Raw genomic sequence first — 24,541 nt, 5'->3', positions numbered from 1 at the left:
AAAAAAATGCTTCAAATATGCGCATCATCGTCCGATCTTAATTGTAAAGAAAGGAAGTGGAAAAAGGTGCGTGTGGGAGAAAAGAGCAGCACGCAAGCTAATGTGGCTCGTGCAGGGCGGACGCTGCTGTAATTTATAGGCTGATACAAAGAGGCACTTTAGCAGGCCTGGACTGCTCCAGCAGCTCCGTTGAACAGGAGGTGGGGTCAGCTCCCCCACCCTCCGTGCACCATAATGACGAGTGGAGCCGCTCGCCGCTCCCCTTCTGTTTGATTTCATCATCACGCCTTTGAAAAGCACATCTTAACAGCACAACAATAAAACAGCTGTGTTTGTGTTGGCCCATTCATTGTTGAAAATTTTACCACCATTCCCTCTTCTCTCTCCTCCCTAAAGAGATAACACAAGAATAATGTCACTACCGTGATGTTCTCTCAGAAAAGAGAAAAGCGTGATCGCTGTTATTAATTGGTTGTTATTAGAGGATAAAGGTTTGGTTCAATATTCTCACAGACTTATCCTTGTAATAGATTGATTTTTTTATCACCTTAGAAACAATTTTGTAAGGTTACACATACCATATTAAATATTAGATTCTTTAGATTAGATTCAACTTTAGATTCAATATTTGTGTGGATAAAGATTAATTAACTGGCAAATTATATTAAAATGGGAAAGAATAAAAAAAAATATTTTAAGCTTGAACGAATGAACACTAATGTCGGGGTCTCATATGCTCTAGTGTAGGCAATGGACATGGCTGAACTCTGCCAGATGAGGGTACTTTGATTTGGTTATTTAAAACTCAGACTAACAGGCATGTGTGACCTTACCTTCTTGCAAGGAGACAATGATCTCATAATTCCTTCTGGCTTCACATGCAACTTCAGATGCAGCTACATCTGTCTGGATCCAGAACTCATCAGCTGAACCCAGGCAACACTGGACAGACATGGTGAAAAGTGCCAAGCTAATTTTGACAGGGTTCTTTTTCAATATTTAAGAGGTTGTCAACGCGTTACTCCTCCTTTTGGAGGAAGAATCTCTGGGGCTTCCTGCATCAGCTCCAAGTAGGCATTCTCCTTGCAGTTGGGCTGAAGCAGCATCACTGCATTACACGAACAGTCTGCTTCATAATCAAATACCATCTGTCGCTACATCTGAACCTGTTTTTAACATCTGTGCTTTCTGGTCTTAACAAAGCTTTAAAAACCAATTCACAACTTTCACAGCTCACTGGGCTGAATGTGTATATTTACTACCTTTAATACATCTTTCTGCTACTTTTATGGGGTTCTGTTCTCTCCCAGCTGGGGGGCTGTTAGGAGAGCTGCTGGTGGGATGATACTGCCTTGCTCATGTACCAACTGGCTTGCCATGAGCAGCCAAGTGCAGAGCACCACCGCATGCCAGAGGAAAAGGAGTTAAGGAAGGACAGGAAAGAGAGATATTGAGGAAAAAGAGGGGGAAATGTGCCCCGATGAGAGATAGAACACCTTTTGCCAAAACAAGTTTTGTCCATTTGCCCCTCCGATGAGAAGGCTTGGAGTTGATCATGCTTGAAGCCCTATTACTGGAAATGGCACTGCAGGCCGAATGGCAACCAAGGGGAGAATCAGGACCGTGGAGCAGAAGTGTGTTCGGGGTAAATGGGTAAGTGAAACATCCCTCTGAGGACAGATGGGTCTGTCACCTCACACATGCCAAGGAATCTGCAGAGTGTCTTCTACAACTTCAAACCCATTCACCGGCAGATGTTAGCAGTTATCCAGAAAACATGATGTTACATTTGATATGGCTAAAAGTGGTCAAATAGATGGTAGGCCTGTTTTCCATTTGCTATGTCTTATATTTGCTACATAACAATTTAAAAAGAAATCTCTCCATTTTATTTGTTATAATATCAAAAAGTACCTATTTTGTGTCGATTCGTAACATAATGATATAATCAATTGTATAAAACGGGGAAATCGTATGATATAGTATGATGTGGCTTGCACAAAAAGGTTCTGCTTTTATTCCCATAGTGACCAACCAATCAACAAATAGAATTTCAAATCGATACAATCCACAGTTTTCCTAACTAAACCCTGGGCGTCGCCATGATGATTCGAATTGCTCCTGGACTGTTTTCTGGTTCCGATCTCCATAAGAGTATGGACAACAACAACAAACATAAGCGTAAAAATGAGTTCACGCTCAATTTTTGGAATTGTTGGCTGTCATTACAACTCAAAGTATGTAATGATACCAACGTAAACAATTTCAGTTCATATCTTTATATTGTTCACCTACTCCTTAAACTTTGATGAGTGAGGAACTATCAAAAAATGGTCATCGTGTCTAAAGTATCAGCACTATGGAGCCACATTCTTGTTTTTACAATCTTTACAAATTCCATATGCTTATCATCACATTATCCTCTAAGAACACATGGCAATACAAGTGAAAACACTGGAGACTGCAAAACGGAAACAGCCGTCCATTATGAATCGTGGAAAACACTTCCAAGTTCAGGAAATAGGTGGATACAGGCATCAAACTATAGCTAGCCTCCTATCCAACACTTTATTTTAAGGAAGGAAAAATCATTTATTCAGTTATAAATATATCCATATTTATTTATGCAATACAAATGACTGATGCAAAATTTGCAAAACAAATGACAGAACGTGAATAACCTAGCAAGTTTACCATATCTCATTCCAAACCCTTGTATCCTTTTCTTTTTTCTATGGTACACAAAATTTATTTTACTATTAAAATCATGGTAAGATTTAAGGATTGTGTAAGGGTTTGACTAGGGGTCTTCAACCTTTTCAGGCCAAGGACCCCTTAGTTATATATGTACATATTGCATATAATTGAGTGTTGCATTTTCTGTTTACATTTAACAAATTTACTGTATACATACAAATGTGCATATCTTTTTGTCTGTGTACAGACAGAACTGTAATGTATTGACTTTTCCCAGTAAACCTTTACCTACTGTTGAAGTGGGTCATGCAATGGAGTTGTCCCATAAAATAGTTGTGGCAATTGCACTTACAGTTTAGAAAACGTTAAGTCTGTTTAAAAAAAATGAGCCAAAGCGTTATACTTTAGAATGTTTACATTGCAAATGCATTTCACCATTCAATGATGAGCAGCAGGGGTCTGCAACATTTTTGACATGCGCCATTTTTTATTTACCTTGTTAATCCCTGTGAATCTCCCCTCCAAAAACGGCAGATAGACAAATAGAAAAGATATAGATGGATGAATGGATGGATGGATGGATGGATGATGGAAGGATGGATGGATGGATAGAATGGTTAAACTTAAGGTGCAGTTAATATTTACAATTGCAAGGCTAAATTCAGTGGTCGAAGATTTGTGACAGATGATGAGCGTGCGTGAAACAAGCAAAAAACGAATTGCCAAGGAGCTTCTTTTTAATGCAGCACGTTGTACTCTGGGAGAGGGAATTTAAAAAGAAACTTGCTGCTAAAATGATGTCCTTGTCCATTGTGAATATTCAGCATAGCTGTGTACAAAGCACTTACTTATCACACAGAGGTCACTGCCAAACTGCAACTTCCTATTGGTCAATTTGGCAAATTTGCCTGTCCAAGTTCACCAAACTCAAACTCCATGTGAAATCTGTCAAGGGAAATTCTTCACAACCGGACGTCCATCGCGTGAAATTAATGACAGCATGAATTTCTATTGAGATTCCGAGTATTCTGCCCGCAGAATTTCACCTTGCGAATGTAAATGTGACTGCTGCTTAAGAATATTCGTTCCAGTAATCTATGTTACACATCAGTGATTTTCCTATTAAAATCATCATTAGGTTTAGGGTTTGGGTAAAGGGTTAGACTTTACAGTTAAAGATTTTATCTGGCTCTTACTTGTCCCATCAGTCCCAGTAGGACTTGTGGTTTTAGACTCTATGCCCATAGTCCTGGATAATGGAATTTTTTTTACCAAATGCTGCTGCTTTACACTCAATATGTTTGTTTATCTTCAGTTTTGTTACTTTTAGTCTGTCTTTTCATCCTTCTCATAATACTCACATCTCTATTTTGCACATTATTGTATCCAATCCAAAACAATTTGTTGTCCATTGTTGCGTGCTAGACTGTGACTGTGCAGTCGTGGCTCGCAAATTCTCTGCATCGGCTGAACACCGCCTTGTGCTCTCGCTTGGCGTTTGAGTGATCCGCACCATGAGAGCTGCAGGTAATAGCAGTTTGTTTGATAGATCCAGCAGGGACTTCTTGTTTGGACATTTTATCTTTCCACTTTCATTCATTCTGTTCGGACTTTCTGGTGGATCACACTCCTGTTTATCAATACTTTACCATCACTCTGGACTATACTGTTGACTCAAGCTCCTTTGTAAGTATATTGTGTTTGTTGTTTTATTTTTTAAGTTTGCTTGTTTTGTTTACTTGTACTTTTATGTTTGAGCATTAGCTGAAAGCATTATATAAAGTAAACATGATGTTGTTATTCTTGTAATTATTAGTGGTAGTAACTTGGTCAATGGCTTCACACAGGTTGTCATGTGCAGATAACATGGCAGGGGCTATGAGGGGGCGACCCGCTCCATGTAAAATTAAACAGATTGTATTGATTTTCAGATATAATTGGTCTTCATTTATTGTGAGTTTAGAACATATGTCTAAAAAATGCTATTCATGTCTTAGTGTAAAACTATTTTATTTAGCAAAAACTTCTGTGTACCTTTAAGTTTAGGTTTGGGTTAGGAAAAATCATAATAACATTCGTTGGATTGTTTGCTTGTTTGTATTTTTCCAATGGGAATGTAAGTTTTATGTTTTTGTACAAGCCAACTCGATGATTTCTTATGATTTCACTATCTTGTACTATATTACAATTTGTCTTGAGACCAGATTAAATGGACAATACCAATATTCAAATGACATGAAATAAAGATTGTGATCTCAAAGTTGACCATAGGTTGACAATTTAGTTTTCTTAGCCATGTTCAGTTTGTGCTAGTTTTATCAAATAATCTCAATGAAATGTTTGTTTTTAACTGATTCTCATTAAATGGGCGCTTTTACTTCTTACCTTTCTCTCTCTCTCTCTCTCTCTCTCTCTCTCTCTCTCTCTCTCTACCTCTCTCTCTCTCTCTCTCTCTCTCTCTCTCTACCTCTCTCTCTACCTTTCAGAAAAGACTAATGTTTCAGATGACTTAGTGACACCTGGTGGCGAATTCATTACCACGCTCCCCACTAAATACATCCTGTTCTTGCTTAAACAATGTTGGTGGGAGGACAGACCACAAGCCCATCATTAATTAGGAGCCACATAAGATCATTAAAAAGCCAATATGGCCTTTCAAGTCTATGAGCATTTTCAGCATGCCAAATCTAAGCTGGACCTTTTAAATCAGAGAGGGAGAATAGCCACAAGCATTTCACTTTCAACTGGCTTCTCTTTCACTTCCAAGTTCTTCCCCATTAGCATTTCCAGAGCTACAGTGTGAGTTTTCTTATGCAAAGACCATTTCATTTTTGATAATGTGCCTCACTGGTGCCTCACAAGGGTGAATCTCTTTTCTTGATATGTATGATGTGTTGGTGTGTGTTCACCCTTAGAGTGTACCATGACTACTTGTCTGTGTAGTTTCATTTCAGAAAAGACCCTCTGATGTAAAGACTTCTGGACAAACTAGCTTTATTTTGCATTTTATGTTGCATGCTTTGTTGAAATCAAAGTGATCCTCATTGAGTTAGGTGTGTTCAGATGTTCTGAAGTCCCCTGCATAGAGGAATAGCCCTTCTCAAAGATAAAACTTATCTTTTAGAGGCACTTGATGTCTCTTAAAAGATAAGTTTGTGAAATAATACAGCAAAGAGTTGTGCAAATGAGTGTTTTTTGTGCATCTAAATGTATGTAAGCAAATGTTTACCTCACATAAAAAACTGTAATTCATCACACAATGTTAATTTAGATTAAAATGACTGTTCTATAGTGGTATTTTTGATGTTAAGGGAAAATTGTGTGGCACTACTAGCCAAGGACTTCAGAGTAACTATCAACAAACATTCCTCCTAATTGTCATGCCAGGCATTGAGTTCTCAAACAATGGCTTGCTAAGATGCCGACAATCTCTGAAGATGAGGAGGAATGGCATGCTTGCAATGTGCATTTGTAAGGAGTGTGCATTTATTTTCAACTTTTACAAGTTTGTTCTGTACTCCTGAGGAATAACCTTGCCCTGTTCGTGTCAAAGCAAGGCATGCCTTAGAAGGAGATATCCTCTTGACAGAGTAGGCCTCTCATTTCAAAAACTTTTAGCGCTTGGGTTACAGCCCCCTTAATCAGATATTGCTCATTAGTGACACAGTGATATGGCTGATATTTTTACATGACAACCACAGGTTGACAGAGAGTGGGCAACACCACCTTTCCATATATACCACATTACAGTAGCACACCAAAACCATGGATAATTTATTGTAATTACATTCAAATTGACAGAGGATAACAGATTATGCATGGATAACCGCTGCGGCCTGTGCAATTTAAGTCTTGGTCTTCCGTGCGATTCATTAAGAAAACACAGTTTCACAATGAATAAGACGGCGTATCCCCATCATACATTACGTGGCAGTCAACTAATAATACCAATTGACATTTTAAAAACACGTCCCTGAACGAAAGCCAGAACCAAGGAGGTCTAATACCAAGAAAAATCTCTCAATAATATTTGTGATTTAAATTTTGCTTGCAATACATATTGTTTCATATGGGTACATGGTTACTTTACAAAACGTGATCCGACACTGAATGCTTAAGCAGCATAATTTACACTTAGAAAACTCCTGATGTTGCTATAACAATGCAAAAAGCACTTACTAATTTACTTGAAGTGAAAATCAGTCCTCCTTTCCAGTTTAATTAATCAATCGCACGATCATGCCATTCTGAAGGCCTGACGGGGTGGAACTCAGACTCACACGCTGCTTCGGGCATGCGATTTGTTAAACAGTTGTCACACTTTGCTTGTAAGCATCGAAGAATGAATTCTGATTGGATATATTTTTTAGTTTAGATTAATTAGGAGTTGAAAGCGATTGAAAATAGGCAAAAGGGTGATTGAGAATGAAAGGATGAAAAGATCTTTATTTAAGGCATGTTACGCCAGCATTGAAGGCTTTGCTGGCCTTGAGAAATTGCCACTGGTGAATAAAGACGCTTGCATTGAACAATAAAAAGTTCTAGAAATTAGTCTAAAGTATTGTCAAAGATCAAATAGCTCTTTCACATATAGTGAATGTAGTGCAATCAGCTCTGGTAACAAATCTTCTTGTGGGGTTTCTAAAGATTAGAATTAATATTTTGTTATAGCTCTGAAAATGATGGGAACCCCAGAGGGACTGTAATATTGTAATATGCACTCATCCTGAGATGTCTGGATATTATCTATGAAACCATCATGGTATTCTGAACCCACGCCTCTGACTTTGCAAATCTCCTTCTGCATTTGAAATGCCACAATCAAATCTATTTGAAATCTTCTTACGAGTGAGCTAAAAAGATTAAAATCTTTTTAACCTTGCAGGTTATTACTTACCTTACAGTGGAGGGATTATTGCAAACCTGTCTTCTTCCTAGGAACTATTTCTGGGTATGATTATATTCTAATATAAGCAGGGTGACCAAACAGAGAGTTAGACTTGGCATAACAAAGTCCCCGGTGTCTTTGGTGATACTGTGACCTACAACCCTCTTTGTGAGTACCCTGAAATTGAAAAAAGCACCATCCATTATCAACCATGTTTGCATCAAATATGTTCACTTTCCCTCTGGTAGCTACTGCGCTACATCCGAGACATAGATTCTGATACAAAGGAGACCAAGAAGTATTTGCGATCACATAAACAATGCTAAGTGTGATTCAGAGGTTGCATTTTTGCTCTAAAATTACATTTAACTCCACTGACTGTTAGCTTTAAAGCTGAGGTTTGGGTTATGAGGTAGGGTTAATAAAATATGAATTCCTGTTGACTGTATTACATAATTTACAACTAAAAATACAACTTACTTTTGCTGCCACCCTGTGGAAATTTCACACAGAAACTGGAGATCACAGATGTCATATGTTCAGCTTCAGGCAATGGGGGCAATTATTTGAATTCCAGTAAGCACAGATCAATTTCAGCATCAATCTAGTGTCACCGAATTTACAGTTCGATCAGTCTGGGCCAAACATGACAAACAAGTAAACTCTTAAGGAATAGAATAAAAAAAGCATTGCTTCCCGCTTATTCAAGTGAAATATGGCTTCCAGACTTCATTAATTTTCCAATTTAATGGTATCCCTGCTTGTGACAGATTGTAATAGAAAGTAGACACCAAAGAAACTAAAAACGTAACTCCTTTTCCAGCTCCCGTCACCACGTTTGACAAAAGGTCTTTGAGGTGGCCGACATCAACTATCTACGCTCTTTGTAACCTTTGTTTGTGGGATAAATGTGTGAAGGCTGAGGTGCTATAAGACAAGGGATGACAAGCTGGACAGCTGCAGCCTGCAAACTCTCATCTTTAAGCTGCCTGGCTCTCTCAGTCCAATTGTTGCGGGCATGGCCAAGGAATTTCATTTATCATGAAATAGACACCCCTCCAAGAACTCTCCTCCTCTGTACTTTGCTATAAATAACACTCCTTTTTTCTGAAGTAGACAAAAGGCAAGGAACATTTCAGAGACACACCATTCAACATAAAGAGAAAGGTAAAGAGTGGGAGGGAGAGATGTCTGGGGGTGTTGAAGGACTAATTGGCTAAAAGAGATTGCAATGATCTCAACTATCTTATGACCTGCTTGTTATATCCCAAATGATATTTGAGAACCGAAGAGTGGCAGTACTAGTGATGGACACGCCATCTGTCATTGTTTAATCATATTTTAGAGGATCACCAGAGGTAATAATTGTATAAACAGAGAGGATCCCAGTAATACGTTAATGCTCTGGGTGAACTATAGGACTCCTTGGATCAAAGTGCACACTGAAATATCAGTGGGGGTGAGGACATTGGACATAAATGTTATCTTTGAAAAGAGACTCACTAAGGCATCCATGGTTTGTGTTCCTCAACAACTGTTGCCAAGCTAGTTAGAAGAGACAATGTAGATCAAGCCCAGGTATCCGACAGCTGTAAGCCAACAATAAATGGAAGAGGGGAGGCAGCCATGGAAGACGTTACATCATATAGCATTTAGTCAGCCCCCTTTGCAGTTGTCGCTTGGTCTATGTCCATCAGAGTCCAATTTAGGATGCTATTGAGGAAGATGGACAATGTAGTTCTTCCTGGGATGCCAGGAAGATGTTGCCTCGCAAACACACATGGGCACACACTCACATGCACCATAAATAAGACAATGACACACCGTTCCCTTGAAACCATGAGTATCTGGACTATGAGAAGGTCAGCTGAAGGAGAGTTCTTGTTGTGGAAGCATAAGCAACATGGAAAGAACACAAGAGCATGCCAACTGGCACCATTGAACAGCACATTCGCAATCACTATCTGTGTGTTGACATGACATGATATGTCCGTAAGAATCTGCTAGAGGAAGTCAATAAGATGTCACATGTCTCCTTAATGTGAACAACATTAACAATGTGGTTAAGAAACATAATAAAACACATATTGATTGATCAATATTCTGAATATTTGGGGGGACATGCCCCTCTCAATGTCTGATCAATGTCCATGGTGGTTATGGGCTTGGAATGTAATACATTATTTGACATCTCCATGATTAACTGCTAAATCCATACATTCAACAGAAAGGAACAGTAAGAATTTTCTGCTGGTATTGTTCACCAAGCGGTTTAGATTTTTACTTTCCCTGCCAAAATTTTTACTCTCCCTTCCACAGAAATTGACAAGTTTTATATAAACAAATGTTTAAGTTTGCAAGGCATAATGCAATGCATAAGTGACCCGACTGGGCAAGTGACAGTTCCATCAACTGGCCGAAACTGTCTCACACTGGCCCAGGGTCATCCTCAATGTTAAGCACAAGTTTGCATTCCCTTTGTTACCCCTTTCAGAATTCATACAATTGTAAGATAAAAGCCGTGCACAAGCCGAGGTACATGAAGACCTATACGTTCAAGAACATAACAAAATAAGTTACTGAGTCTGGTGTGGAAGAACTTAAAGGGACAGCTCACCCAAAAATACAAATTCTCTCATCATCTACTAACCCTCATGCGACCCCAGATGTGTATATATATATATGTGTATGCTATATATTAGGTGTGGGTGAGAAACAGATCAATATTTAAGTCCTTTTTCCTTCACTTTCATTTTCTCCTTCTGCGTTGGTGATTCACGTTCTTTGTGCATTTGGATTACTTTTATGCAACCTTCATGTGGAATTTGGAGCTTCAAAATTTTGGCACACATTCACTTGCATTGTAAGTGGGCTGCCAGGAGGGTGAGAAAATCATCATGAGAGCACCCCACTGAACACCTTTGAACTGAATTGGATGGTGACTGCAAGCCAGGGTCCATCACCAAACATCAGTGTCTGACCTCACCGTTGCTCCTGTGTCTGAATGGGAGCAAATTCATGCAGCTATATGTCATCATCAAGTGTAAAGCCTTTCCAGAAGAGTGGAAATGCAGCAAAGAGTGAGACTAATACCTACGGTTTTTAAATTAAATGTTCAATAAGAACACATGACCACAAACTTTTGGCCATTTAGTGTAACAGACACCTGTTACATACTTGTATATCCTACAAGACAAAATAATAACAACACACCTTGGTTCTTAATGTGTTGCATTCTTGAGCATTTATTTATGTGTGCATCTTTTGTAACAGTTGTGTTTAAGTCCCTCAGTTTTTCCAAGTGTCAAAAGCTGGATGTTATCATCTTATAGCCACCACTAGGAAGAACTTATATGTGCAAAGGATGCTAAGAAACCAAAGAACGTGCAGTACCTGGAGTCAGCAGTATAGCTATCCCAAAATATACAGTACAAAACAGACACTGGTCATCGAGGAAGTAAATAACCATGGGTACACTGTAAAAAATGTCCATAATTTTAATGATAAAAGACTGTAAAAATTCTACAGTAAAAAAAAACATAATTGTTTACGTAGTAGTTACCTTAAAATATATGGTACAACATTTGTATACATTAAAAAGACAATACATGTAGTTTTACGGAAAAAATGTATTTTAATAAAAAAATTATTTTAAAAAAACAAAACAAGAGAGTATGTGTACTTTTTACGGTAAATTATTGTTAAAATTACAGTAAAAAAACAATAATTGGGTGTTCCCAGAATATAAATTTCATTTAATTGCATTACATAACATTGAACTTCATGTCATCATGCCCTCTGTAATTACTACAGTGATTAACAATATATTATAAAGTAAAAATCTGATTTTTACAGTATCAGAAGTTTAATATCAAGTTTATAATTTAATAATATAAACAATGATAATGCACCGTAAATTATACAGTCATAAAAATTACATCCCATAAAGCCTGAAACCTGGTTACCATATTTATTACAGTGAATTTCTGGTAACCACAGCTGCCAGTTTTTTACCGTAAATTTAACAGGATTTTTTTTTATACAGTGTATGTATACTTATGAACATCTTATCTTGTGGAATATTCAATGTATGTTAATATCTGCTATGTCAAATAGCTTCATCAGGGCAGTAATGAATAAAAAAATGAAATGCATTTTATTTTATTTTTATTAATGCAAATTACATTTTTATTTTAAATGATAAACATATTGCAGATTCTGTATGGGAGATGCAAACTTATGCACTCAACTGTAATAAGAGATATAACAGCAGTGTCCTCCTATTGTGAATGTATTGCTTTTTTTCTCATCAAATTATCTACTTATCTCATGAGGCCAAGATGGAAAACACTAATCTAACCCAAGATTAGGCTCAGCTCAGATTTTCATTTATATCACACTCCACATTTCTATCCCATGCTCAGACACCACTGAGTAGTCTGCATACTATTTCCTATGATTTGTAACAAAACTGTGCACTGAATGTTGTGTTTGTTTCAAGAACCAATGAACAGCCACTGAACTTTGGCCAGTCAGCTATGGATGAGAAGAAAATAGGGTATGAGTGAGGTAAGAGTCTCACCAAAGAGCCAGTGTGACGGGATATCCGTCACTGCTAATGGAAGGAGAGGGACATTAAAACCTGCAAACCTCTGTCAATTTCTCATCCCTTGAGGTCAGCAAGATTCATGTGTTTCTTGTGGGGAATCAAATCAGATTGCTACTGCTACTGTCTTGTGCAATATGCTGTTTTGATTTACTGTCTTTCTTATTTATGCTCTTTTTTCCATTACATTTCAAACTATTTTGTCAAACAATTTAGTACAGTAACCCTGCAAAGCAACTAATAGCTATGCTCACTCCACAAAACAGAAAATAAACTATTTGATTTTTGATAAACAGTATGTAAGGGGTTACACAACCTTCCCTTATGAACATCACCTCTGCCAGGAGGACTTGAAAGGATTTCATCATGTAACAGCTATAAACTAAATGCAATCTAACCCAGACACAATGAAGACATTTGGTAAATGTAATATTTTCTGACGAGGATGCTTTGGTCTTTGTGTTTAATCCACAAAGAAGCCTCTCCCCCTCTCTCCTCAGACAATCTCATTCTTTTCATTCAATCAAAAGATAAGCACACAAGAACATGGTCAATTCATCAAATCTGTACGCTAGGACCAGTTCAATAACATTAGGTCCTTATACTCCATGATGGGATGATTTTTGGAATGAGCCAAATGCTTACACAAAGGCAAGTACAACAAATCATGCTTGAATCTGTTCCTCACATTAACTGTGAGACATTTAGAAGACAAGACATACTATTAATTCAGCAGAAAGTACTGGAAAGAAAAAGTTGCCATTTTAACCATAAGAAAATATGTATCTAAGAAATAAATAAAGTGGTAATCGTTACAATTTTTTTGTTTCCTATGTTGATCTTGTTAAACAAGATATGTCCTCATCCATATGAAACAGGTCATAGGAACATCTGTAACTGGCTATAAAACAGCATCTGTTTAACACACATAATGGCTCACATTTAAATGTCCAGCTGTCCCATTTTACCTATATTAATAAAATGATTGTGGAGGAGGAATTAAAAAAAAGTTCTCATCAGAGTGTGGGCCTGTAGAGTCACAGCAGGGCCTGCATCAATTCAAATATTTGTCTTAAATATTCTTATTGGACAACAGAAAAGAGTACGACTATATATTCTTAAGTTAAAACGTTTAACTTATGTTTGTCAAAAAGGATATAGATTAGGAAAAATGATTTAACCCATATCAAATTATTGTAATGCACTGTAGGTACCACTTAGACATTTCTTTTAAATTGTATTCCTGACAGCTGAAAGAATTAGTATATAGTGCAAAAGCTATATTAAAAGCATTGAAGCAATTATATTATTTTTAATATTGTTGATATTGAAAAGATGTGCTCTTATTTGAAATACAGTGGGATAACATACTGTAATTTTTTCAAAGTGTTACAATTGCCCCCAACCACTGTTACATGTAACAAGAGTGGTTGCAACATTCTGACATCTCATATCAAATTCATATATGATCAATTCTTTCACAATATTAACATATTAATGAAAGGTCCTCTATTATTCTTGGAACACAATAAAATTGTAATATCATTATATTTTTGCTATAAGTCTTGGGTAAACAAGCAAACACTATTAAACTGACTTAAAATACTGACATACATTAAGGCAAAAGTTAATTATATAAAGGCATATTTTAAATGAAAAGTTGAACTGTGTTCTCGGGACAAGGGTATTTTTCATAAATACCCTGTCAGGACCAGTTTTTCATGTTGTAATTTCATACAATTTATGAAACAATTAGCCGCAATTTATGTTAACCAAAAAAAGAATGGTTTGATATTTTTATACATTTCACATTTTTGTTGTTTAGTGAATTGTGTTTCATAGAGCAATTGTTTAACTTTTAAATTTAGCTGAAAAGCATATAATAGGCTGTTTAATGGCATAGTATAGGATAGGATAGTATAGTATGACAACCCTCTGTTGGTGCATTGTGTTTCATGAAATGTATCTTTTAAATTGCTAATTTGGTACTAGGAAATCACTTGCCATTACATCAAACACAGTTGAAAGCTATTTGGTTCGTTAAATGAAGCTTAACTTGTCTTTGTGTTTGTTTTTGAGTTGCCACAGTATGCAATAGACTGGCTTGTCTTAAGGTCAATTTTAGGTAAATAATGGCAAAAAAGAAACAGCTTTCTCTAGAAACTCATCAGTCAATCATTGTTTTGAAGAACGAAGGCTATACAATGCTTGCAATTGCATACAGATTTCATACAAAGTGTACAGTACACTATAGTCTTCAAAGATAAAGGACAACTGGCTCTAAGGACAGAAAGAGATGTGTAAGGCCAGATTTACTACTAAACAAGAGGATAAGTACATCAAGTCTCTAGTTTGAGAAATAGTCACCACACATGTCCTCAGCTGACAGCTTCATTTAATTCTACCTGCTCAACACCAGTTTCATGTATACCACTAATAACAAAACGTCGTGTTACTGTCATAACCTCTGTTCCCTGATGGAGGGAACGAGACGTTGTGTCAATAGTGACACGAGGGGTATCTCTTGAGAGCATCATTTACCTCTAATCTTTGAGAAAAGGCCAATGAGAATTGGCGAACAGAAATTGCATGTCCCTCCCCCGGACATACGGGTATAAAAGGAGGGAAGCGTGCGTCTGTTCAGACAGATTTTGAGCTGAGGAGCCTACAGTAAGATCCCGGCCATTTCAGTGGCTAGTGCAGAGTTGTGGCAAGAGGGACACAACGTCTTGTTCCCTCAATCAGGGAACAGAGGTTACAATAGTAACCAAGACGTTACCCTTCTGTCACTCATACGCCAGCCGCGGCCTTTTATCTATATATGTTTTATCTCCATAGTGTGTTAGATGTGGCTGGGGCCATTTAACGCTATAACATGCATCAGGAAGGCTTTCTTTTCCTATCCTATTCTTTCAGGGGGGAAAGACCCTGTGGAGACCACATCTAGCCCAGCAGGGGAGGTTAACATGTGGCAAAATATGTCACATGGGCTTACCAGACACATATGGAGGTGGTGCGGTTGTAGGTCCTGCCTCAACTGGGAGGAACTCGGGGGGAGGAGGGAACTCTGCCCAAGGGAGACGCGGGTCCGCCGACAGGGTAAAGCTAAGGCAGCACTTGCAGGTTCACTACCTGATCCCTGAAAGGGGTCGTAGGAACCTTTGGCACATAGCCCGGTCAAGATCTCAGGATGACGTGAGAATCTGCTGGACTGAACTCCAGGCAAGTGTCGTTGACTTGTGAGGCGCGCTGTCATTGAGACCGAGACTAACTCCATGCCGAGAAAAGAGATGCTCTGAACCGGGGAGAACTTGCTCTTTTCCCAGTTGACCCGAAGCCCCAAATGGCTGAGGTGCCTGAGCACCAGGTCACCTTGTGCACAGAGCAACTGTCGAGAGTGTGCCAATCGTTGAGGTAGTTGAGTATGCGAATGCCCATTTCCCTTAACAGGGCAAGAGCTGCCTCTACAACTTTCGTGAAGATGCGAGGGGACAGGGACAGACCGAAGAGGAGGACCTTGTACTAATATGCCTGGTTGTCTGGGAGATGGGGGCATTGAGAAAGGGAGCCTTGTCGAAGTCCCGCATCTTGACCAGATTCAACCACAGGTGGCATTCCTGGACCACGACGGTGGCCATCGCCTGTCAGAGTGCACATGCTGTGACCTTTGTGGCCTGGAGGGCGAGGCCGGTCGCCAAGAGCAGTTCCTGCAGCACATCAGGATCAGGACTACCCAGGTGCAGATCTTTTAATGCCTTGGCCTGGTGAACTTGCAGGAGGGCCATGGCGTGCTGGGTGGAGGCAACCTGTCCAGCGGCACTGTAGGCCTTGGTCGCCAGAGACGACATCAACATTACAGGCCTTGGAGGGGAGTGCCGGACGATCCCGCCAGGTGGCTGCGTTTTGCAGGTGCACTGCAACCGCCTTATCCATCTGGGGGAGCTCTGTGTACCCGTGGACCACCCCGCCATCAAGGGTAGTGAGAGCGACAAGCGAGGAAGTCGTTTTCATGCAGTAAAAGGTGCCCTCCACAAATTTGTCAGCTCATTGTGCACCTCCAGGAAGAAAGGAACCATGGGGGGGCATGGCTGTGTGTGGCACCCCAAACCCAGGAACCAATCATCTAGCAGCAAGGGGCCGGCATACGCGAAGGTGCTAGCACAGTCGAGTCATCAGCGGCGGAGTCCACCAAGACGCTCTCCGATGCAGGGGCGAAACTCTCATCCATCTCGGGGGCTCCGAAAGAGACAAGCCGTAAGGCAAGCCGGTATCATCTCTGGACCGGACGGGAGCAGACAAGCATGCTGGGGAACAGGTGGTCTACGTTACCCATGGGTAGAAGGCGCGACGCGGGTGGCTAGAGTGGCTATCCCTGGATAGAGTTTGTGGCTATCCACAAACTCTACCTCTGTGTGATCTCTGCCCAGACACGTGAGACAGTGCCTGTGACCGTCAGAATGGAGAGGTAACGACCGCATCCAGGAATAACAAAAAGAAGGAAGGGCATCTTGAGAAATATGCGTCTTTAAAAAGACGTTCAATGTCAATGTGCTTACTATTTTATACTCTTTTTAGAGGGCTGTCGAATCGCCCAGGGGCGTAGTCTGCACTGGTGGGCAAACGAAGAGAAAAGCTGCTTAAATGCGCCATATCTCCAACAGCATATGCTCTTTAGAAGTGAGTGGAATGGCAGTGGGTTTTACTCAGTTCGCTGAAACAAAACCGCTCGGCTGCAAAGAAAAAATCTGTCTCAACAGATGCACTTGAAACGACACTGAATGTTCAAGGTAGCCTAATCTTATCTGCAGAAAGAGTTAGATACGTCTCTCTAACAGACATTCAAAAATCATAATTTTTCATATGGATCTACAAAGGAGGCCTATAATTCCTAAAACACTATCTGATAGTATTTGAAATTTAAATGTTGCTTTCAATAAATTTCACTGAATACTCAAGACATCCTTATTTACACTTTGAAAACTCAATGTTGCCATAACAATGCAAAAAGCACTTACCAGTTTACTTGACGTGAATATAAGCCCTCCTTCCCAGTTTAATAAATTAGGTGATCACACAGTCTTGCTGAACATCTCGCATTTATAGATCCATCGGGATCTCTTTCTCAATAGGCGATAACGGCAGTGATAACAGCCATCTCTGTCTTGATCTCTTGCTCTTCGAATTACGTACAGTACTTAAAACATGATTGCGTCACTCAAGGTCATCTAGAAGACTTTGACTGTGACCCACCAATAACAAATAAATCAATCTTATTGGCTGATGAATCTGACAATCTGACATTAGATGCCCATTCATTTGCACTGTTGAGGGATTCAGAGGGAATTCTGAAGGCTTAAGGGGGTGGAGCTCAGACTCATGCGCTGCTTCAGCATTTGATGTGTGAAACAGCCATCAACTTTGCTTGTAAGCGTCAAGGAATAAATTCTGTTTGGATAAAGTTTCAGTTTTTCCCAATTCATTTGTAGAATAAGGTATTTTGCAAATTAAAAATGCATAGTCAAAAAGGTGAATGAGAATGACAGGATGAAAAAATATTTATTTATTAGGCATGTTACACCAACAGAGAAGACTTGGCCCGGAAAACTTGCTACTTTCTACTGCATCTCCGCTGGTGCCTTCAGTTGTCCAGCTATGGGGTCATCAGCCGTGAGCCTGATGACACCATAGCTTACAGATATTTCCCCCTATTAATCCCAGAACATCTCCTGGTGGTCGGGCAGCTGCCAGGGATGTCTCCCTGCCACCACCCACAGCTGAACACTGGATCTTTTTGATTGCCTCTCGCTCTTGCTTTCCCATAAAGACTTTCCACCTTTCCCGTCAAGACATATCATACAACCACTATTCAATACCCCCGCCCCATGAGAACACCTACTCTACGTCCAATGCCTCTTCTCTGTTAAAAATAAAGGCAAGCTATCAATCTCTGCCTCCCCACCCATTTCCTCTTCTACATAATACCTCACCATGTATCATAATCATTCCCTATTCCTATTTTATCACTTCTGTACACCCCACTTTTCATCCTTCCTTCTTAACCATAGTCAGAAGCTCCCTTTTTCTGCTTCTTCTGCCAATTCCTTCAGAGACTTCTTCAATGCTGATCCAAAGGTACAATGTCTTTCAACAGGTGCTGCACTGATGTTCCAATAAACCCTCTACAGCCGACTTCCGCAGGGTATGTGGCAGACCATTTTCCCTTCACTTGGCAGCCAGCTAAGCATATTTTAGATTCTTCCTCTCATAGGCAGCCCCAGTCCTTAGTTAATTATGACTTTCCTAGCTGATGCTGACCACAACATTATGTTTGGCCTTAAGGAGGTAATGGCGAACTCAGCAGGAAATTTTAGCTGCTAGCCAAGGTCGACCACCATTGACCAATCACTTCCATGTGCCAGGATTGACCTTTCCTCCATCCATGCCATACCTTGTGCAGCACCTCCCTTTTTTTAACAAACTCAATAATGCCACACCTGTACTGTCCTTGTTCCAAGGTGTCTTGCACCCAGCCAACATGTGCTACAGATTTGCTCTTGGGACCTCGCAGATGGGACAACTCTCTTCTTTACCATACCACAGAGACAAATGTTGAGGGCTTGTAAGAGTGTCATAGTTGGATCTTATTAGAAAACTTAACCTGGCCTGCCCTTGCAGCTGCTGGCTGACTGCTCAAATCATATACCGTTCCTATGCCATCCTAGTTACTGCTGTCACAACCATCACTTTCTTCTGTTTTTAGAGGCAACTGACCACAGTTTTGGAGCTATTGCCCATCCAAGGCCTGCTCTTCCTGACTGGGTTCTTCCAACAATCTCTTGTTGCTTCAGTCTTGAAACCACCCTGTTTACTCTGACTTTCAGTGCCTGTTTGGACTTGGGCTTGACAAGCCCTCACTGACTGTTCTGCTGATTCCCTTAGTTCTAAGAACAACATGGTCTTTTCCTGCTTGTATCCCAGGGTGATGTAATTTAGTGGAAGTTGTAAGGCATTTCTTCCAAACATTGCTTCGTCTGAAAGACAATGCGGTAAGCCCAGCCACTTCCTGATGTACCTGTTGGCCTTGGTGTCCATGATTGCCATTGCTGCTGCAGTGATCTCACACATTTTTTGGTAATCAGACATCCTCCTTGCAACCACCGAAAAGAAAATCTTTCCCTCCACATTCAGTAAAGCAATACTCCTAATCTGACTTATGTTGGTGGATTCCGGTTCTTTGGGTATAAAGATGGGCACTGCCCTTTGCCATTCCAGGGGTATGCACCACTTCTCCCAGTAGTCTCCATAACAGTTTAAGGACTGTTGAGCAGCTTTATTCAACCTATAAGATATCCTGTTTGGGCCTGGGGCTGAAGTTGCCTTGGCTTTTTCTACCAATTGCCTGATCTCACTCAACTTGGGTGGAGCTACATCAAATCCCACTTCTGGCCCCGCTGGGTATGGGACATATCCGGGTGAGCCTAGCGGGCTGATTTTATGAGTTTAGTTGCTGTTCATGTGATCTTCTAGATCTTGCTTCCGCATCACCAGCTTTCTACTCCTCTTTTCTTAGAGAAGATCCCTGGCTAATTTAAAAGGATCCTTGATGGATTTCATCCCCTCAAGCTTCTTCCTTTTTCCCTGCTGTCAAAATTTCTCTGCCCTCCTCAAAACCAACAACCTAGCCCTTATGCCATCTAACAATACCTTCAACCCCTCCTTCTCATGCGCATCTGCTCTTCTCCATGCCTTGCAAAGCTGTCTCCACTCTTTCACCAGCTGAAGTATTTCCTTTTCTCTCCCACCTATCACCCTGGGACCATGCCTCTTCACTGATGCTTACCCAAATCTACCCACACATTCTTCATAAACAATGTCACTAAACATATTAAGCTTGGCTTTCACCCTTCCACTGAGTGCATTCTCCAAGGTAGAGCACAGGAGCTAGAGCCAGGGAGAAGTTTCCTTCTCCCTGGCTCCTTTTTATTGTCCTCCCTTCCCTGTCTTGTCTGTGGGTTAACAGTTGTATCCACCTGTGGTTCACCTCACGGGCATGACTTGTCCTGCTGACAGTACGTCTTCTTGGTGACTCTCTACAATAGTGGATTCAGTAGTGCTGTGGTGATCAACCGGGGTCTGTATCCTTCTTGTATGACCTGTTGCTGCAGTGCAAGGTTGTGTCTTGCTGTTCCCACCACACTACATCCTTCCTTGATGAATCTGCAGCCCCTTGTATGTTGTTACCATTATCCACCCACTGCTGCATTTCCTAAGGTTGCTCACCCTAGTGCAGATTTTCCTGAATTCAGTCTTTCCTGACTGTCTTCCAGTCTTCCCTGGACTCCAATTGCCATATTCACAGAAGTCACTGGTCTCCAAGTATATTTATTGGACAGGTAGATGTTTAAACCTGCTGGGCATTACTGTCTGCCGTAACTCCTCCAGAGCCTTCAGTTGTCCAGCTAAGGGGTCATCAGATGGGAGCCACCTATCATGGATTTTTCACCCCAATAATCCTGAAACATCTCCTGGTGGTGGGGCAGTGGTCAGGGATGTCTCCCTGCCATACCTCGCAGCTGGACACTGGATCCTTTTCGATTGCTTCTTGTTCTTGTTTTCCCATCAAGACATTCCTCCTTTCCTGTCGAGACATATCATACAACCAGGTAATATATATATATATATTGTATCTTTTTCATTAAAATGATATTAATTTCATTAAAATTATATTAAAATATGTTTGTAATTTAAACATCTTTTGAAATTATGTGTGACACACTGTAAATGGAGAAATGGTGCAGGTGTAAAGGTGCTAACGGTACCACACTAATTTTGTCACTCAGAGCATAGTTATAATTGTAGATTTAGGAACTGAGACTATCGACAAGTTGTTTGAGGTTAGTTTTGCACCTGTTTTGAGGGAATCAGGCAGTTGAATGCAAAGCTCCACAGTAAAAAAACAAAGTTCAGTCCGGTGATACAAGGTCACAGGCTTGGCACTAAATCTGAGAGGGCACTAATAACAGAGCAGTCCCTACAACTGTGGGGATTTTTCTTAAAGCACTTTATGGGCCAACAATTGCACATTACTCATGTCTGCAACAGCTGCTGTAATAATCCTGTGAAACTAAGATGTGCCCTTAAGGAACCATAGAGGACAAGTGTGTGAAAGGAAGATGGGAATTTTTTGTGAGCAGTTTTTTGGACAGTGAGCATTGCACAGATGGTACCGAAAATAAATTCATATTGAACCTCTTTTATACCCATACAAGGGAAAGTATTTCCAAAACAATATTTGATATTTTTCTAAATGTATTTGGGTATCATGGGAATGTTTCTTGTTGCAGCCCAGAGGGTTTGTAAAGTGTACCTAAACAAGAAGGTTAGAGAGGAAAGATCAGAGGGAAAATCAGAGAACAAAAGAATGAAAAAAAAAAAAAACGTTCCTCAGGGTGGAAAACCACATCAGGGTCCAAAATAAATGAGCTCAGAGTGCAACGTTAAGCCCTACATGTTTGTTATGGGGAGATTTAAGGGTTCAGACTGCTGTACAGATTGGGGCGTTTTATCATATCTGAGTCTCCTTGAGAACTAAATCTACTTACATATTTTTTCATTCCTTATGATTTTCTTTAATTCAAAATGACAATCTGGACTATCTAATCCATCTTCTTTTTATTAGAAAAAAATATATTATTCCCATAGGCTCTGCCCTTGCTAATATTAAAAATGATTTAGTATTTGGGACATGAGGACTGCTGGAATGCTAAGCTGATGGGGGTTATGTTCCAAGAAACACTAGGTCACACATTAATCAAGACAGTAAAAGAAAATGATAGCATTATCCACAAATTAATAGGTGTATTTTGTTGCCTTGATTGCGTTAAAAGTGTCATGTCTAAATACTAAAAATAATATATATATATATATATATATATATATATATATATATATATATATATATATATATATATATATATATATATATATATAGGGTTGGATAAATCCTTTAGTTGTACAGTATGTTTGTGTAAGATCCTTCTAATTTTCTGAGAGGTGATTTTACAGAATATAAACTTTAATACAGAGAAGAATGGGAATGGGGAAATTTTGTCATTTTAGTTAAGTCATTTATTAACCTTTGATTGTTTTCAAATAGCATAGAACAACATTTTAATAATTTACAAATGATCTACAGTATTAAGCCTCGTGAGATGAAACCATCCACACCATGTTACTTACCTAGCAGCACTAAGGCATGTTTGAGTCCCAGAGAATTTCCCAGTCAGATTTCACAGACAAATTTGATGCAAAATCCCTGTCCCAATATTTGAACACAGACATTGTGTTGTTATTATAAATAAATCATTCATATTGAAAAGGGCAGAGCCATTACATTATGTTAAAATAGATACAGAATATGGCAGGTATACCAGATGTTGCAATATCAAGACCGTATATTGATTTAGGAGCCAAACGCTACAGCTTTTATTACAAAAAAGATGAACAACTGTGATGAATTATTCAGCTCTTCTACCCCACTGTTATGATAACTTAACACTAAGAGCTGTTCTGTAACTTTGCCAATCGGCCTAATTGATTATTTGCATCTGAATACTGGCCTTACCACCATTTAATGTAGGAACAGCTAGAAACAAAAAGCCCAAACATCTTTGTTTATTGGGTTTCTTTTTGTTAAATAGGTAATTGATGCAATGTTTAGTTTTTGTTCATCATGCAGGTATAAACCAGTTGGCTCATTTTCCTCATTATTATTGGAATAATTAATCCACACTTCATTCTTTGTCAAAATATATTCAGATCAATACTGGGAAACAGCATATGAATTATATCGTTCACAACAGCAACTCCTCTCCCTTAAAAGACAAATCCTTTCAGTCTTTAATTTTCGTCTGACACGACAAACATGTTTCAGTTTATTAATTCTTAAATTCAATATCCAGGATGAGATAACAACAATCCCAGTGGGACCAGGGCAATGTACAGTATTTATTTCTCATTGAGTGTACGCTCTCTTACCAGCAGATGGAAGTATTTGGAGGGCATGTTTCCTCCTTGGTCAGCAGATGGAAGCAGACATCAAATAGTCACCAAGTGTATTATGAGCTTTGGGGGAATCAGCATGTATCCACTGATGAAGACAAAATACAACTTTATTTATTTCACACACAAAAAGGAGCATCAATACACATTTATGAGAATTTCTGGAGCTCATGAGGCAGAGTATTTCATTTCCCAAGCTTTGGATAAAAACATCTGCATTTATCCTAGACCAGTTATTATCCCGCTTATTACATGTTTGCCAAATAAATGAATTCAATACATGGGTATGAATATTTTTTAATTAAGCTGCAATTATCCCTACTTTGAAAAGAAAATAATAAAATAAAATAAAACAAGCCTAAGATGGTTAGCTGGTCTTAGCTTGTTGCCCATCCTCATCAAGCTGGTTTTAGAGAGGTTTTTGGCACTTTTAAGCTGGACAATCTTAAAACAGACTATTCAATCCGCTTGGGCTGGTTTTCTCTATTGTTTCCTTTGTCTGTTTTTTTTTTTTTTTTTTTTTTTAAATAATAACTCTTTAAATAATTATTATTATTTCATTTCTATAGACAAAAATTGCCAATTACAACCTAGAAAACAATCGATCTTGCAACAAACATTGCGAAAGTATTACTATATTAATTTAAATATTATACATCTGCAATCCAATTCATTTTGCCATATAAGCTAACAACAACAAAATTGGCTACAATGTAATTTATGTCTTCCATTTTAATTTCTTTCTTATCCAAGTCTTGATACTTGTTCTTCCGAGTGATATTTCCATTTTCTTGCTTTATCTGGGATCACATAAACTTCTAGCCACCTATATTATGGTTTATGCTTACCATAACATTAATACTATAGTCCGCCGAGGTCATGACCCCGAGGTCAATAGTTTAGTGTTTTCAGTCACAGAATGGCGCCAGTTAAATAACTTGCATTGATATGAATGTTTAAGAAAAAAATTTAATATGGACACATTTAATAGGTCCACAAAGACCTTTTGTTTATAATGTTATCATTTTATAATTAGTTTTATACACATATTATTAGACAATGTGTAAGGTTTAAAAAAAAATCTAAAGAGCCATGTAATATTTTTGTATAATAATATTTAGCTAATATATGATCTATCTATGTATCTATCTATCTATCTATCTATCTATCTATCTATCTATCTATCTATCTATCTATCTATCTATCTATCTATCAGAACGTACATGAAATGTATGCGTGTTCAGTATAAACAAGTTAACCCTTAAATGCCTCCCTTTCTAAACTAATTA

Source organism: Xyrauchen texanus, chromosome 22 (assembly GCF_025860055.1).
Source record: "Xyrauchen texanus isolate HMW12.3.18 chromosome 22, RBS_HiC_50CHRs, whole genome shotgun sequence".
Classification (NCBI taxonomy): Eukaryota; Metazoa; Chordata; class Actinopteri; order Cypriniformes; family Catostomidae; genus Xyrauchen; species Xyrauchen texanus.
This window is presented reverse-complemented; position numbering follows the sequence as displayed.